Here is an 18,804-nt window from a genome sequence, read left to right as displayed (position 1 = left end):
GCTGGTTATTATGTTGGCTTGTTTGTGTGGTTGCTTTACAATGACACTGGTCTGTGTGTTTAAGTGTGGTTTTGTATTAGCTACCAGTGGTCTTTTCTTTCTATATTTAGTGCCCCTTTCAAGACCTCACGTAAGGCAGGTCTTGTGGTAATGAAGTCCCTTGATATTTGCTTATCTGAAAAGGATCTTATTTCTCTTTCACTTAGAAAGCTTAGTTTGGCTGGATATGAAATTATTGGTTGAAGATTTTTTTCTTTAAAAATGTTGAATATAGGCCCCCAATCTCTTCTGGCTTATAGGGTTTCAGCTGAGAGGTCTGCTGTTAGCCTGATGGGGATCCTCTTATAGGTGACCTGCCATTTCTCTCTAGCTGCCTTTAACATTCTTTCTTTCATTTTGACCTTGGAAAATCTGACAATTATGTGTCATGGGGATGATCTTCTTGTGGAGAATCTTGTAGGAGTTCTCTGTTTTCCTGAATTTGACTGTTGGCCTCTCTAGCAAGGTTGGGGAAGTTTTCATGGATGATATCCCAAAATAGATTTTCTCCCTCTCCCTTTTGGGGATGCCAGTGATTCATAGATTTGGCCTCTTTACATAATCCCATACTTCTCAGAAGTTTTGTTTATTCCTTTTTATTCTTTTTTGTTTATTTTTGTCTCACTCTCTTATTTCACATTCTGAGGTTCTTTCCTCAGCTTGGTTTATTCTGCTGTTAATACTTGTGATTGTATTGTGCAATTCTTGTACTGTGTTATTCAGCTCTGTCAGACCCGTTATGTTCTTCTTCTTCTTTTTTTTTGATGGAGTCTTGCTCTGTCGCCCAGGCTGGGATGCAGTGGCATGATCTTGGCTCATTGCAATCTCCACCTCCCAGGTTCAAGCAGTTCCCCTGTCTCAGCCTCCCGAGTAGCTGGGATTACAGGTGTCTGCCATCATGCCCAGCTAATTTTTGCATTTTTAGTAGAGATGGGGTTTCGCCATGTTGGCCAGGCTGGTCTCGAACTCCTGACCTCAGGTCATCCACCTGCTTTGGCTTCTTAAAGTGCTGGGAATATAGATGCGAGCCACCATGCCCAGCCTAGGTTCTTTTTCAAACTGGCTATTTCACCCTTCAGCTCCTGTATCACTGTATTATGGTTCTTATTTCCCTTAGACTGGGTTTTGCCATCCTCCTGAATCTAAATAGTCTTTGTTCCCATCCATATTCTGAATTTTATTTCTGTCATTCTAACCAGTTCGGCCTGGTTAAGAACTCTTGTTAGAGAACAAGAGGTGTGGTCATTTGGAGGATATATGGCCTTCTGGCCATTTGAGTTACCAGAGTTCTTGCATTGGTTCTTTCTCATGTTGGTAGCAACATGCAGATGCCCAGGAAGATCAATACATCCTACAAGAGATGTCCCGTAAGGTAGATGGGCAGGGCCTGGTGTCAGCTGTGGAGGGGTGGTGATTTGATGGCTGCTAAAGGGGGAAGACAGCTTCCCAGCACCTGAGAGGTGGCATGGGCTGCCTATCAGGTGATTGCTTTCATTGTATTGACTGTGTTTAACCACAATGTGGGCAACCACTTAGAGAAACTCTACAGAAGATTTAAGAGCCAGATGCATTGTTGGAGTTGACAGCATTTATGGGGACTTCCAACCCTGACATTCTCAATTTGTGCAACTCTTTGGCATTTCAAAGAAAAGGAAACAGTAAGAAACCACATGAAACTGCAACATAGATTGAGTACAGACAATAGACTTCTTTTCTGGATGTTTTCACTGGGCCAAGGCTTTGTGTAGAGTCTTTATTTGAAGCTGATGTCTTGTCTCTGGTTTCAGAGGGGGATATGTTAGTGAAGTATTTTTCGTGTTGAAGCTTTGGGGTGTGATCCAGCAGGTGACACTTAAGCTTATTGGTCATTTGGTAGACTCTTGTCCGGTTGTGTGGCTCCCCTGTGTTTCCTCTCAGTTGCAGCTGTGTTCCCTCTCAGTGCCCTGAAAGTGTGGGGTCCTCTTCCCCTTAAGTGCTGGCCGTTGTTCACAACCTGGCACTCTTGGGCTGCCCACTGCAGCTCTGGGGCAATCTCAGAGCTGCCAAGGAAGAGATCTTAGTAATGGTTGTGGCCCAGGGTCGTTTGCTCGACTCCTGGGGCCTCTATGCCAGAGAGATGCAGGTCAGCAATTGCTCAGTGCAGTCAGCCCAAGATGGAGGGTTTGTGCTATGGACCCAAGCCAGGGGTTCCCTGCCTGGTGATGAGCCATGGTGGGTGTGTGGGACCCGTGGGATACAGGTTGGCCACCTCTCCTTGGGTCAACCGCAGCTTGTTGGAGGTATGGATAAGGCACTTAGGGTCTTTGTTCCTTTGTTAGTCTGAGGGTGGCAAGGGCAGTGGCAGAGAAGCTTTCAGATGCCCCTGGAGGACCTGCACAGGGAGCTGCTGAGTTGGTACTGGCTCGAGAGCTCTGGTGGCAGGGTGCCTGGAGGCCCAGGCCTGGAGAACCTGCCCGGTGAGGAGATAGGAGAATGGGCATAAGAGTCTGGCCACTTTTCTGTAGGGCTGCTGCAGTATGCTTGGGGCCTGCTTCAGTCTCTAGTCACCTCAGATTTTCCAGAACCTGGAGGTGTCACTAGTGAAGGCTGCAAAAAGGCAAAGGTGGCAGCATGTCCCTCCCTCTGGGAACTTTGTCCCAGGGAGGTGCAGACCTGTTGCTGGCCCAAAGGCACCTGTAGGAAGTGGCTGGAGGCCCTGGTTTGGAGGTCCCACCCAGTGAGGAGGAACAGGATCAGGACCTGCTTTTAAAAAGCAGCCTGGCCACGTTTTGGTAGAGTAGCTGTGCTGTGCTGGGAGTGCACTTCAGGCCCTGATTGCTTCAGACCCTCTGAAGCCCAAAGGCTGGAACGGCTAAGTAGCCCAAACAGCAAAGAAGCAGCCCGCCCCTCCCTCTCGGAGCTCCATCCTAGGGAGAATTAAGATCTTTGTCAGCTGGAGAGCTCAGGCAGGGGTGGCCGGAGGCCCCATTGAGAGGTCCCATCCAGTGAGGAGGAATGGGATCAGGCACCTGCTTAAAGCAGCAGTCTGGCCATGTTTTGGTAGTGGAGCTGTGCTGTGCTGGGGGATCCCTTCAGCCTTCAGCTCGGATTCCAAAGCCTGAAGGCTGGAATGGCCAAGACACCCATACAGCAAAGATGGTGGCCCACCCCTTCCCCTGGGAACTCCTTCTTAAGGAGGTGCGATGCAGCTACTGGTAGTTGGCTGGAATTCCAAGACGGTGGGTCTTATCTTGTGAGGTACCATGGAAGTGGGGTGTGTGGGCTGTTGCCACTCAGCCCCCTGGATTCAGCCTCTTTCCTAGGGGTATGTACAGGAATCTAACCTCCCACTCTGCCAGAAGTGCAGCTACTTTTGCCAGAAAGCCCAGATATGTAAGGCTCCTCACACATGCCTGAGCGGTGGTTCTGCCAAGACTCCAGGTAGCTCTGTCTGTCAAACTGAAGACTGAAGACCCTGGTGGAGTGGGTTCACAAGGAGATCTCCTGGTTGCAAAGATCTGTGGGAGAAGCCTGGTTTCCCCGCCTCGCTCATTCACTCACCGCTTCCCTGGGTGGCGGGGGGATCCCCTGGCTCCATGTTGTTCCTAGGTAGGCTGTTTTCTTGCTTTTGTTCATTCTCTGTGGGTCAGGTTGTTTCCTTGATTAATCCCAGTGTGAATGCCTGGATGTTTCAGTTGAAGGTGTTGTATTTATTTGCCTCTTCTTTTCCTCTACCTGACAGCCATGCACACTAGCTGCTTCTAGTCGGCTATCTTGGACACTCCCCTCCGCTCCCCACTCCGCCATTCAGCCTTTCAAAAGAAGGAAATTTGGCTGGGCATGGTGGCTCACACCTGTAATCTCAGCACTTTGGGAGGCCGAGGCGGGTGGATCACCTAAGGTCAGGAGTTCGAGATCAGCCTGGCCAACATGGTGAAACCCCATCTCTACTAAAAATACAAAAATTAGCCCGGCATGGTGGCAGGCACCTGTAATCCCAGTTATTGTGGAGGCTGAGGTAGGAGAATTGCTTGAACCCAGGAGGTGGAGGTGGCAGTGAGAGGAGATCACGCCATTGCACTCCAGCCTGGGCAACAAGAGTGAAACTCCATCTAAAGGAAAGAAAGAAAGAAAGAGAGAGAGAGAGAGAAAGAAAGAAGAAAGAAAGAAAGAAAAAGAAAGGAAAAAGAAAGAAAAAGAAAGAAAGAAGAAAGAAAGGAAGGAAGGAAGGAAAGAAAGAAGAAAGAAGAAAGAAAGAAAGAAAGAAAGAAAGAAAGAAAGAAAGAAGAAAGAAAGAAAGGAAGAAAAGAAATTCTAGCTAGGCATGTTGGTATGCATCTGTAGTCCTAGCTACATGGGAGGCTAAGATGAGAGGATTGCTTGAGCCCAGGAGTTCAAGTCCAGCCTGGGCAACATAGCAAGACCCCATTCCTTAAAAAAGGAAGAAAATTTTGTCATTTGCAACGACAACATGGATGGAATTAGAGAGCATTATGCTGGGTAAAATAAGCCTGAATAGAAAAGCAAATACTACATGTTCTCAATTATATATGGGATCTAAAAAATTTGAACTCATAGAAGCAGAGAATAGAATGGTAGTTACCAGAGGCTGGGGATGGGGTGCATGGGGAGATGACGGTTAAAAAATATAAATAGGCCAGGTATAGTAGATCATGCCTATAACCCCAGCACTTTGGGAGGTCAAAGTGGGAGGATTGCTTGAGGCCAGGAGTTAGAGACCAGCCTGAGTAACACAGCAAAACCCCATCTCTACTAAAAATGAAAAAATTAGCTTGGTGTAGTGGCATGCACTTGTGGTCCCAGCTACTCAGGAGGCTGAGGCAGGAGGATCACTTAAGCCCAGGAGGTCGAGGATACAATGAACCATGATCACATCACTGCACTCCAGCCTGGGCAACAGAGCTAGACCTTGTCTTAAAAAGACACACACTGACACACACATAAGCACCAACTCATTCCTTAGGAGAAATAAGGGTTTTTTTTTTTTACAACTACTGCACAGCATGGTAAATATAGTTAATAATAGTGTATTGTACATTTCAAAATTGCTAAGACAGTAAATTACAAATGTTCTCACCACAAAAAATGATAAGTATTTGAGGTGATGGATATGTTACTTACTTTGAATTAATTATTACACATGGTATTCATAAATCATAATATCACTTTGTACCTCATAAACATATACAGGTATAAATTGTCAATTTATAATAAAATAAAAAATAAATTGATTGAGACTTGTAAAAAATATCTAAGTCTTTCTCACATGCATCCTTAAAGCCCATTTCCACTATGGAAATCTGGGTATATAATCCTGAGTTTATTTACCATGTAAGTTCCTTCAAATGTCCCCATAAGCCAGTACCAACTGAAACTGAAACACTCAACTTTCCATAAAGACAGCAACAAAACAAGACTATGATGAGAATCCTTCCAAGTCTTTTTTTTTTTTTTTTTTTTTTCAGAGATGGAGTCCTGCTCTGTCCCCCAGGCTGGATTGCAATGGCACAGTCTCAGTTCACTGCAACTTCCACCTCCTGGGTTCAAGCGATTCTCATGCAGCAGCCTCTTGAGTAACTGGGATTACTGGTGTGCACCACCACGCCCGGCTAATTTTTGTATTTTTAGTAGAGACAAGGTTTCACCATGTGGGCCAGGCTGGTCTCAAACTCCTGGCCTCAAGAGATCTGCCTGCCTCGGCCTTCCAAAGTTCTGGGATTACAGGCATGAACCACCGCTCCCAGCCAGAACCAAGTCTTTTTCACGTTTCATTCCCCAGTATCTAGTGCAGGGCCTGGCCTGAAATAGATGCTCAGTGAAATTTCATTGTATTATATAGCACAAGAAGGAAGAGGCAATTCTCAGCCTTCCTTAGCACATGCCAAAGCATCAGCCAGTAAAGGAACTGAGAGAGGCTGTCATCCACAGCATGAATGGGAATATGGCAAGGCTTTCATTCAATTAATTTTCTCTCACATTAGATGCAAAGTCATTACTCCTTCTAGACAGTTTCAGCATTCTATAATCAACCACCAGCAGCATGGTGTGGTGGACACCTAGCAGCACCAAAAGAGCTTCCTGTCCAAAGTGGCCCCCCACAGTTGCTTGTCATGCTGCCTTATCTTCTTAGTATAGTCTTCACTCTTTAAAGGGTTAGGATTTTTTGGGTTTGTTGTTGTTGTTGTTGTTGTGTGTGTGTGTGTGTGTTTTCTATCAAGGGTGAACGTGTAGCAGAGCTAGGATCATCTGACTAAGTGGAGACAGCCAGATCTCAGCTCTTATAGCTCTTTTGTAAGCAACCTATGATTCTTCAAGCCTCTTGAATTCTGTATTACAATAGCCTGCTATGTTGGATTCAGTTAGGTATGTGCTAAGCACGTGGTTCTCCTGCATAATTATGTAAGAAAACATCCTCCTAGAGTTGGTGGTCAGTCATCTCGTACTCTTATGTTTATGTCTGATATCTTCCTCTGACACACCAGCAGAGAGCACATAAGTTAAGTGACCTTTACCCATGGTTTCAGAGTCATGACGGGTCCAAGGTCCTAGCTGCATAGGAAATCCAAGAGTGTAAATTTTTAAAAATTGATAGGAATTTTATGAAGCCAAATTTGAAGAAAGAGCCAAGAGAACTTATGAATGGAGAATGTCAAAAGCAGTAGACTTTAATTTACCCTATATACACAAATTAACTCAAAATGGATCAAATACCTAAATTTAAGAGTTAAAACTATAAAACTTGTAGAAGAAACAGAGGAGCAAATCTTGACAACTTTGAATTTGGGCATAGTTTCTTAAATCTGACACCATAAGCATGGGCAACAAAAGAAAAAATATATTAATTGCACTTCATTAAAATTATAAACTTTTGTATATCAAAGGACATTATCAATAGCGTGAAAAGAAAACCCAAAGAATGGGAGAAAATACATGCAAATCACAAATCTGACAAAGGCTTAGTATCCAAAATATATAAAGAACTTTTACAACTCAGCAACAAAAAGACAACCGAATTTTAAAATGGGCAAAGGACTTGAATAAACATTTTACAGAATAAGATATGCAAATGGCAAAAAGCACATGAAAAGACGCTCAACATCGTTAGTCATTAAGAAAATGCAAATCCAAACCACAATGAGGGCCAGGTGTGGTGGCTCACACCTGTAATCCTAGCACTTTGAGAGGCCAAGGCAGGTGGATCACTTGAGGTCAGGAGTTCGAGATCAGCCTGGCCAACATGGTGAAACCCCATCTCTACTAAAAATAGAAAAATTAGCTGGATGTGTGGTGGCATGTGCCTGTAATTCCAACTACTCAAGAGGCTGAGGTGGGAGGATCACTTGAACCCAGGAGGCAGGGGTTGAAGTGAGCCGAGATTGTGCCACTGCACTCCAGCCTGGGCGACAGGGTGAGACCTGGTCTCAAACACACACACACACACACACACACACACACACACACACACACACACACACACAAAATGAGATATCACTTCTATCCTACTAGGATGTCTATAGTAAAAAAAATCAGACAGTAATAAGCATTGCTGAAGATTTGGAGAAATTGGAACACTCGTGCATTGCTGTTGGGAATATAAAATGGTGCAGCCACTGTGGAAAACAGCTTGGCACTTACTCAAAAATTTAAATGTAGAATTATTATATGATCCAGCAATTCCACTTTGGGGTATATACCCAAATGAATTGAAAGCAGAGACTCAAACAGACACTTGTACATTCATGTTCATAAGCAACATTATTCACAACAGCCAAAAGGTGGAAACAACCCAAGTGTCCATCAATAGATGAATGAATAAACAAAATGTGGTATATCCATACAGTGAAATATCATTTGGCCATAAAAAGGAGTAAGGCTCCAACACATACTACAACATTCTGAGTCAAATATGCTAGACACAAAAGAACAAATATATGTCACTCCACTTACATGAAAGATTTTAAATAGGTAAATTCATAGAGACAGAAATTAGATTAAAGTTTATCAGAAACTGGGAGTAGGAGGGAGGGAAGAATGAGGAGTTATTGCTTACTGGATTCATAGTTTCCATTTGCGGGGGTGAAAAAAATTTAAAAATAGTGGCAATGGTTGTACAACATTTTGAATGTAATTAATGCCATTGGGTTTAACACTTTAAAAGGTTAAAATAGCAGTCTATTTCATACGTATTTTACCACAGTAAAAAAAAAAAAAAAGCAGTTGCTATGTCTGTGTTAATGGTTCTATTTGAAGTGAGAAGCCATAACAGAACCAGACACAGCTCAAGGGCATTTTGATAGGGGACCTGAAAGAACAGTGCCAGCAACTCCAGTTTTGCTTTTGCACAAGGATGATGGTGGTTCAGTGTGCTGGTTCAGCCTTCGTCACATTCTCATCAGATGCTGCTTGGTTGAGCTTTAGGGTGAGATGCATGATCCATGACTCTATGCAGGAGGCCTCTTGAGGCTCTGGAAAGTGAATGAGCTCAGCATTCTTGTTAGGGGAGGGAAGAGGATGTTCCAAGGACTGTGGGTGAAGCCGATGTGTTTGTTGCCCAGGGTTATAATACATGGAGCCAAGGAGCAGATTCCAAATGTGGAGTCCTGAGGATGCCAAGATGTTAGCTGATATAGAGCGCAAAACATAAATCACCAAGGCTGAAGGATTACCAGAAATATAGAACCAAGATATGAAAGCAAAAATTAAGGAGACAGGGAAGCTAACACATGAAGTGGGTTAGGGTGGGCTTGAACTGTCTCTGAGCTATCTGCCTCAGATTTTTATAGGATTCTCATGACTGACATTACATTTAAGGGCCTGAAAAGAATGGAACGCTTAAGGTATTTTTGGCATTATAAACCATCATTATTAGACTCTTTTAAGAACACTCCCTTTTAAGGAGAGAAGTAACCTGGGAAACTGACAAGAGCTGTTAGCCTGAGAAAGGAAGAATCGGGGCATGTCAATCTTTCCTCCTCCACAAATAATCAATAGAAATAACAGCATTCCTCAGACATAATAAAAGAACTGAGATGACACTTTATTATAGGCACAGAGACTTTAGAAATGGAAGAGACAGCAATTGTCTGTTACATGACCACTGGATATTGGAAATTGATGCCATATGAAACAGAGAGGCTCCTGGAATGTTGGTACCTGCTATGGAAGCCCCATCTATGGAGCAACCAAACCCACATGCTATTTGTCCAGGTCAGGTCTATGTCCTAAGGCTAAGAGTGGTAGCAGGTAGATAAAATGGGGACAGCTGACTGAAGTTGAGGCAAAGAGTCAGAAAGAAAAACCTGTGGCACAAGAGACTTATTACACAACTGGGATGGCCACCCCTTACAATCTGTGTGATGTTTCTATACCTCATGCTTGTAAATTCAGTACAGAGGCCATCAGGTTGTGAGACCAAGTAGATTTATCTCTTGCTGCCTAGCAGAGATCTGGGCCTGGAAAGAATGAAACCGTCTTTGAGTAAGAAAGGGGAGAAAGTGTTAACAAAAAAGAGGAGGAGAGAGGGAGATTGATAAAAGAAAATGTGAAGGGGAACATAATTCAATCTGCTTCTTTCATAATGCCAAGGGCAAGGCTAGGCTTGCCAAAATCGCACAAGAGTCAGGGATTCAATATTTACCCAACAGTCGGTGGCTAAAATAGATTATAATATAAAGCCAACTGAATTATGAGAATTACCTGAACAGTAGAAAACTAAAATATATTAAAGTCATCCATCAGGCCCTCCTGTTGCTAGTAAATGATAATTGGATAAATCTATTTTCTGGGGTTGCTAGCAAAGGTTTCTCTGGCTCCTGCTCTGGCAGGAAGTAAAAGGAGAAGGTCCTGGGAAGCTAGCCCTGCATACAGGACTTGGAAGAGAGGTGCTTCTTTCCTGTGTATTACACAGAAGACAAGTAATAAATTATACTGGTTGTGGGTGACGGGGAGACATCAAGTCAAAATTGGAATAAGGAATTCAAATGTGTTATCAACTAAAGTGTCTAGATATTTTTTGAGCCATAGGACCCTTTGACAGTTTAGGAAAAACTATAAATTTCTTTCAAAAGAATAATATTTAAGTGTATAAAATAAAACATAATGAGCTACAAATTAAACCAAATATATCTCTGTACAATCATAAAAATATTAATAAGTGATACAGTAATGTACGTGTTTCCTTATTCACACATCCAATAACAAGATCTGGTGGCAGGTCTAATAACTATTATGATTCCAAAGTAGTGATTAGCATAAAAGGTACTTTGAAGCCTCTGCAACTTCTGAAATTTGATATTAAAAGATTTCTACTCGTTTCAAAGTTGCAGGTACTACACATACTACTGTGGTTCGTTGCTTATGTTCATAATAGAATTTTAGTTGGACGTTAGTGAAAATGAAGCTGTATTTTTTTCCATACAAGTTTGTAGACCCCTTGATTTTTACCCATTGACTCCTTGGGGATTTGTGCATCCAGATTAAGAACCCCTGGTAGAAGTAAAAAACAAGAGCCAAACAAGGAAGCAGGAAAAGTTACAAACAAATTTGCTTCTTTTATAATAGGGAGGGCAAGCAGGAGGTCTAAATTAAGTGCAGATACATGTAGCAGTTTTTAAAATGTTCCCATTGTCTTAGTCCATTTGGGCTGCTATAACCAAATACTGTAAAGTGGGTGGCTTATAAACAACAGAAATTAATTTCTCACAGTTCCTCAGGGCTAGAAAGTCCAAGATCGGCCGGCCACGGTGGCTCACGCCTATAATCCCAGCACTTTAGGAGGCCAAGGTGGGTGGATCACCTGAGGTCAGGAGTTTGAGACCAGCCTGGCCAACATGCCAATACCCTGTCTCTACTAAAAATACAAAAATTAGTTGGGCATGGTGGTGCACACCTGTAATTCCAGCTACTCGGAAGGCTGAGGCAGGAGAATCACTTGAACCCAAGAGGCAGAGGTGGCAGTGAGCCGAGATCGTGAGATCGTGACACTGCACTCCAGCCTAAGTGACAGAGCGAGACTCCATCTTAAAAAAAAAAAAGAGAAGAAAGAAAGAAAGAAGGAAAGAAAGAAAGAAAGAAAAAAAAGAAAGAAAGAGGAAAGAAAGAAAGAAAGAAAGAAAGAAAGAAAGAAAGAAAGAAGGAAAAGAAAGGAAAGGGAAGGAAAAGAAAGGAAAGGGAAGGAAAAGAAAGGAAAGGAAAAGAAAAGAAAAAAGAAAGTCCAAGATCAAGGCACTGGAAAATTTGGTGTCTGGTGAGGGCTCACTTTCTGGTTCTCAGATGGCACACTCTCACTGTGTCTTCACAAGGTGCAAGGAGCAAGCTAACTCTCTGTGGCCTCTTTTATAAGTGCACTAGTCCCACTCGTGACGTAATCACTTCCCAAAAGCCTCACCTCCTAATACCATCATACTGCTAACTAGGTTTCAGCGTATGAGTTTCAGGGACACAAATATTCAGATCATAGCACCCATAATGCACTTGCTTGACTGAACTGAATTCAGTTAAAGGGCCAGACAAAAAGCAGACAGGTTATAAATAAAAGAAGAGTGGCTCCATGTTGGTAGCTATTGAAGCTGTGTGATACATACACAGGGACTGTTTGTACCACTCCCTCTACTCACCTGTATATTTGAAATTTTTCATACTCAAATGATTTAGAAGTAATAAACACAATAAAGGTGCTAGATGCAGTGGCTCTCGCCTGTCGTCTCAACTACTTAGGAGGCTTAGGAGAGAGGATCACTTGAGCCTAGGAGTTCGAGGTTGCGGTGAGCTATGAATATGCCACTGCACTCCAGCCTGGGTGACAGAGAAAGACATCGTCTCTAAAAAAAAAAAAAAATCTAATTAAATTAAATAAAGGACCTGACATGTCGGGTGCAGTGGCTCATGCCTGTAATCCCAGCATCTTGGGAGACCAAGGCAGGAGGATATCTTGAGGTCGGGCTTTCAAGACCAGCCTGGTCAACATGGCGAAACCCTGTCTCTACTAAAAAATACAAAAATTAGGTGGATGTGGTGGCATGCACCTGTAGTCCCAGCTACTCAGGAGGCTGAGGCATGAGAATCACTTGAACTTGGGAGGCAGAGGTTACAGTGAGCTGAGATCGTGCCACTGCACTCCAGCCTGGGAGACAGAGCAAGACTCCATCTCAAAAAACAAATAAAAATAAAAATAAAAATGAGGACCTGACATCCTATCTGATCATCAGAATTCCTCAAATTAATTAACTCATTCACTCACCTATCTATTCATTTATTCAATATTTATTGTTGCCTCTGGCACAATGTAGGTTTATAGGAAGACTGAAACAAGGAGGAATCAGTACCAGTTCAGAATGAAAGTAAGAGAATGGTAGGAGGAAACCAGGAAGCAAAGTAGAAGACTCTGAAGGAGGGCATTTTGACAAGGGTGAAGTTCTTGAAAGAAAGTGAAAGAAGGTGGGGCACATAACAAGGGGGCACACATTATAAGGTAACAAGCTGGCTGGAAGCAAGAATGGGGGATTGAAGAAAATGGCTGAAGACATGGGGAACCACCAATGGCAGCTTTGCCGCCTCCTTCACAACTATGTCTATCCCTGCATGGAGGAATTGACTTGGTGGCTGTTTTCCACCCAAAAAGGTGTATTCAAGAATACATCATTTGGTAAACAAAAACAAACAAACGAAAAAGTCAGGTCTCATCAAAGCTCTGTCCTTAAAACATCATTTTAAAGTTCATTATGAATCTCAAAAGAAAAAAATATGTATGTTAACTTGTGGAACAGAGGATTAAAAGGAACACAGTATAAAAAGAACACAGTATAAAAGGAACAGTATAACTTGGAACTAATGCAAATCAAATGTCAGAGAGAAGAAATTAATCTCTGTTTATATTTCATTTCCTCTAACATTTGCCTAACTGAGAAAACAGCAACTAGGTTTTAATAACATTGGAAGAGCAAAAATTCCCAGGATGTAACCCTTTAAACAAGTTTTCTTCTAAAGACCATTTCAATAATGGCTTGGTAATTATTACATTCACAGGAGAACTCTGGTTGGCACCTTCCAATAGTGGGATACAGGACCCCACTGGCAGCCAGATGCCCACATTCCACACTCCTGACTCTTTCAAGAAGCAAAGTCCAGACGAGTTTCATCAGGAAAATCTTTGGTAAAAAGATTGGCAAACGAGAGGAATTCTGCTCCAAAATGTGTTTCTCCTTCTTTGGCTACTACTACTTATGATTCCTTCAGCATTTCCTGTGACTCTGTTAGCCAGAACACAGTGACTTGAATTTGTCATCCAATTGGCAACTGTTCCATTCCCTTCAGGGGTCCTAGTTATATCTGCTACAACATTTGAACAGTAGGTGGTCCAGTCCCTGTCCACAAAGGCACACAATTCAGAGGGGACAATAATATCTCTAAAATATTCATCTCTTAAAAACCTTCTTACACCCATGGTTGGCAGCAAGAAAAGTCCTGTTTGCTACTACCAGCATTCAAATAGTTTAATGATTTGCCATCAAATTAGCCTACACTACCTTGGTTAAGAACACAGGCTCTGGAGACAAACATGGGTCTTTATTTAAGAGACCACACACACACATACTTACTAACTGTGTGACCTTGAATAAGTTGCTTAACTCCTCTAAGATTTAGTTTCATAATCAGTAAATAGGGAATAGACAGATACAGCTATTTATCTCATAGAGTGGTTGTAAGCATTAAATGAGAGATCTTGTGCAGTTCCTTCCCTGAAACCCCCATCCCTCAGTAATGCAGGCCTATCACTCCACTGGCCAGTCACACCTCACTAGCCCCGCTCCAGAGGTGTGGATCTGAGAAGCCTCTGGGTACTTCACAGCAAACCCCCAGCATGAGCATCCAGAGCTCCTAGGTGCTCTAGGGAAATGTGAACACTTAATTCACCCCCATTCCATCACCATGGCCAAAAAACAGGAGAATGGCCACCTGAAAAGCAATTAAAACCTGGCACTCATAGGCAAAGGGGAGTCTCATCACCTTAAATGGAATGGATGAGGCAGGCGAGGCTACCCCAGGTGCCACCAAACCAGCACTCCGCAATGTAGAGCCCCAAAAAGACTCAGAATAAGAAAGAAGGAGAAGGATAATGAGGGGAAGAAAAGAAGAAAAGAGGAAGGAAATAAGGAGATAGAGGAGGAGGAGCCTTCTAGAGACTGAATGTGCCCCCCAACAAAATTTATATATATATATATTTTTTTTTTTTTCTTTTTTTTTGAGACAGAGTCTCGCTCTGTCACCCAGGCTGGAGTGCAGTGGCACGATCTCGGCTCACTGCAAGCTCCACCTCCTGGGTTTACACCATTCTCCTGCCTCAGCCTGCTGAGTAGCTGGGACTACTGGCGCCCACCACTACGCCCTGCTAATTTTTTGTATTTTTAGTAGAGACGGGGTTTCACTGTGTTAGCCAGGATGGTCTCCATCTCCTGACCTCGTGATCCGCCCTCCTCAGCCTCCCAAAGTGTTAGGATTACAGGCGTGAGCCACCACTCCTGGCCCAAAATTTATATATTAAAACTTAATCCCCAATGTAATAGTATTAGGAGGTGGGGCCTTTGGGATGTGATTAGGTCATGAGGGTGGAGCCCTCATGAATGGGATTAGTGCCCTTATAAAAGAGGCCCTTCATTGGATGGACATACAAGAAAAGTAAAATAAAACAAGAGGCCTCAGAGATTTTCCTCTCCTCTTCCATCCTGTGAGGTTATAGTGAGAAGACAGCTGACTATGAACAAGTAAACGGGCACTCACCAGATATTGAATCTGCTGTTGCCTTGATCTTGGTCTTCCCAGCCTTCAGAGCTGTGAGAAATAAATTTCTCTTGTTTATTAATCACTGACTCCATGGTATTCTGTTATAGCAGACTGAATGGACAAAGATGGAGCCCTTCAAATACAGGCCTATTTTTCAAAAGAAACCAGAAAGAGATTGAAGATATTGTGTCTCCCACCTCACCAATCAAGAGAAGGGGAAGTTTGTGCTGGTGGTACTGAACAGTCTGCCAGGAAGGAAAGGCCACCGCCACCACCTTCTCCCAAGAGCCAGGAGTCCCAAGCAGAGGCTACCTCTACCAGTAATGCTGGAAACACAAAAGAAGAGACAGGGCTCCAAGCCACAGAATTGTCCACCCCCTCAGGCCAGAGACCAGCACCGACACCAAGGGTCAGGAAGCAGAACAAAGAGCTGGGTTGGGAGAACACAAGTGATTGCTAAGCTGCAAAAATTGTACTGTCATTGTAGGGTGACAGGCCAGACCTAGTACCCTCACTTTCTCCCCATGCCAAAAACAAAAAACAAAAAAAAAACTGTCTTCTGCTTCCCCACAGCCACATTTTTCCCTTTCTCTTTCCTGAGGACCTTCCCATAATCCATCTGCCCTTTCCTCCTCAAGGACAGTTGAAAATGATCTTTTACAGTTTTCTGAGTGAGTTTAGTCATGTAAAATACATCTGTCCATGTCCCCACCTCTTTCACTGTCTCTACACTTGCAGAGGTCAATTTCTGATTCTCCTCCCTACTTCTATTCCAGGTAAGTTTTGTTTACCTGCCCACTAAATCCCAGAGCTAGAGTGGAGTGTTTTCACTCCCAGACTCTGAGCATCCACCTCTGCCACCCCATGTTGAGTTTTAATTTCCTGTGCTTTCCAAGAGTCTCTGAGTTGGGACATTGACCCTCCCTAGGTTTATGCCCCCAGACTGGGAATCAACTGTGTGTCCATTTTAGACATGGTCGGGGAATGGTTAGGCTTTCAGGCCAAGGCAGGGAGAGAGAGGAAAGTGTCTAATGTAATACAACTTAATTTTTGTCTCCCTTGTTGTAAATAACATATAATGGCCAAATCCTGAAGATGTATACATTCTAATTGCTAAAATCATTCCCACTTGGCTCCATTGTAACATTTGGAAAGAAAATAAATGCTGATCCCTCTAAAAAAGAGAAAATTAAATGAGATAGACTATGTATGGTCCTTAGCAAAAACCTAGCACAGAGTAAGTGTTCAATAAGTGTTAGCTTTTGTTATCATTTTAAAGACTTCTGAATGCTATTTTCATTACTCCATTCATTTACTCACTCAAAAAATATTGTTTAGGCCTGGCACGGTGGCTCATGCCTATAATTGCAGCACTTTGGGAGGCCAAGGTGGGCAGCTCACTTGATGTCAGGAGTTCAAGACCACTCTGGCCAACATGGCAAAACCCCATCTCTACTAAAAATACAGAAAAAATTAGCTGGGCATGGTGGCACACACCTGTAATCCCAGCTACTTGGGAGGCTGAGGCAGGAGATAGCTTCAACCTGGGAGATGGAGGTTGCAGTGAACCGAGATCATACCACTGCACTCCAGCCTGGGCAACAGGGTGAGACTCCACCTAAAAACAAAAAAATTATATGTATAGTTTGGGTGCTTACTTTATCACGAACATAACAAAATATTAGACATTGGAGGCTGGGGATTGGAGTACAAAGAAAGAAAAGAACACCTCTAAATAGTCTCTACTCTGCAGGACTTTACAATGTGATTGTGGAGACAAGGTGTACACACGAGTGATAGTGTCAGAAACCCCGGCAAGGTATTAAGTGCCAAGTGAATGATATAGATTGAAAGGGGGCACTTGGTGGAGTTGAGGTAAAAAATGGCTGCATGCAACTTTGTGTTGATCCCTGAAGGATGGTCAATCTTTGTAGTGGCAAGGGACATTGTAGACAGTGGTGACAACATGAGTATGAACTTAAAATTTCAAATAAGTACAACATATTCAAGAGACAATGAGAAAACCAGCCTATAGAGGGGCCATGGCAGAGACAGTAAAAAGTGCAGGTAGAGAGATTTGGGTTACATCAAGACTCATGGCTGATAGGAGTTTAAGATATGTAGCCCAGCTCCCGACATGTAGGGGCCAGAAGGAAGATGGTGTCTATGGGGAAGGGGCACTGATAGGAACAACAGAGGAAGGCAAGAGCCAGGCACGGTGGTGCAAGCCTATAGTTCCAGCTCCTCGGAAGGCCAAGGTTGGGGGATTGCTTGAGGCCTGAGCTTTGAGACCAGCCTGGGCAATATAGTGAGACCACTTGTCTACAAAAAAGTTAACAATTAGCTAGGCATGGTGACTGTAGTCCTAGCCACTCAGGAGGCTAAGGCAGGAGGATCACTTGAGCCCAGGAGTTTGAGGCTACGGTGAGCTGTGAGCACAACACTGCACTCCAGCCTGGGCAATGGAGTGAGACTGTGTCTCAAAAAAAAAAAGACAAAACATTTAAGTTCATCATCCTTTTGAAACCAGCCCAATTTTCCCAGAAAACTGATGTTTATGATTTTTTTACATGAGAACATGTCCCGGCACACAAAAAAAAGGAATAAAAAAAATTTAAAAACTGATGTTTATGTTTTTTTTCTAAATAAACGTAGAAATTGAATCTCCTGGTCTCTCTCTTTTAAGAGATGGGGTCTCACCATGTTGGCTAGGGTGGTCTCAAACTCCTGGCCTCAAGTGATCTTCCCACCACGGCATTTGGCAACATTTCTTAGTGAGCAGACTCTGACTAAGACAGAATTTTTCTGCTGTCAAATGGCCTGAAGTCAATCATGAAAAGTTAGGCATCTAGGACATATAGTTGTCAGGTTAGCCGAGTGCAGACTAACCAGGGACATGCTACACAAGTTTATTTTTTAAAATAAATTCCTGATACAGCCTTCTTTTTTTTATTGTTTACCTCATTCCCCTAAAAACTAGGCATAACAAGAAAAGAAAAATAGCTGGGTGCGGTGGCTCATACCTATAATCCCAGCACTTTGGGAGGCTAAGGCGGGTGGATCACATGAGGTCGGGAGTTTGAGATCAGCCTGGCCAACATGGTGAAACCCCATCTCTACTAAAAAGACAAAAAGCCAGGCATGGTGGCGGGCGCCTGTAATCCTAGGTACTTAGGAGGCTGAGGCAGGAGACTCTCTTGAACCCAGGAGGCAGAGGTTGCAGTGAGCCGAGATTGCACCATTGCACTCCAGCCTGGGCGACAGAGTAAGACTCTGTCTCAAAAAAGAAAAAAAAAGCAAAGTGAAAGTTAAAATTCAGTTAATTTAACTTCCACTATGGCCAAGATGGAGTACAAGGGGCTGGATTTATCCTACCACCTTAAAGCTATAAAATTGTATGAAATGTCACTCCCCAGTGACTGATATGATGTAGATGCTCAACGAAATTTTCAATTGAAGGCAGAGAGGCAGTACAATATGCCCTAGGAGTGATGCCCCCCATGAGAAGCCTAGTAAGAGAAGTGACCTAACTACCTCCTTGTGCGTGTCATTCTGCCTTCTCAGCAGTTTTGCCCAAGCTCTCTATTCTTAACCTCACCTATTTTTCAACCCATCTCTATATTTCAATTCTTAAAGCACAACAGTCCTCTCCCCTTACTCTAGCTTTTGTTTCCCAACTTTTATAAAAACTGGGCATAGAAAAGTATTTCACTTTTTTCTTAGTGTCACTGTAAGAATAACAATGTCAGTTCCATGAAAAATGGTAACCAACTTTCAGATTCAACATCAAGTTGATATTATAATAAGGGCAGCTACTGCTCAGTTCCAGTCAGTTGTTGGTTGCTATGAGGAAATGAAGACCTTGTGTGCCAGATTTCATTTTTTCAGGAGAAATCAGGAATGCATATTTTTGTATGAACCTTCCTATTTTTGAAATATTGGCAACTATTTTTTAATGTGAGCTTGTGTGAGCCAAATGAAGCGTAT

Source organism: Nomascus leucogenys, chromosome X (genome assembly GCF_006542625.1).
Source record: "Nomascus leucogenys isolate Asia chromosome X, Asia_NLE_v1, whole genome shotgun sequence".
NCBI classification, from domain to species: Eukaryota; Metazoa; Chordata; class Mammalia; order Primates; family Hylobatidae; genus Nomascus; species Nomascus leucogenys.
This window is presented reverse-complemented; position numbering follows the sequence as displayed.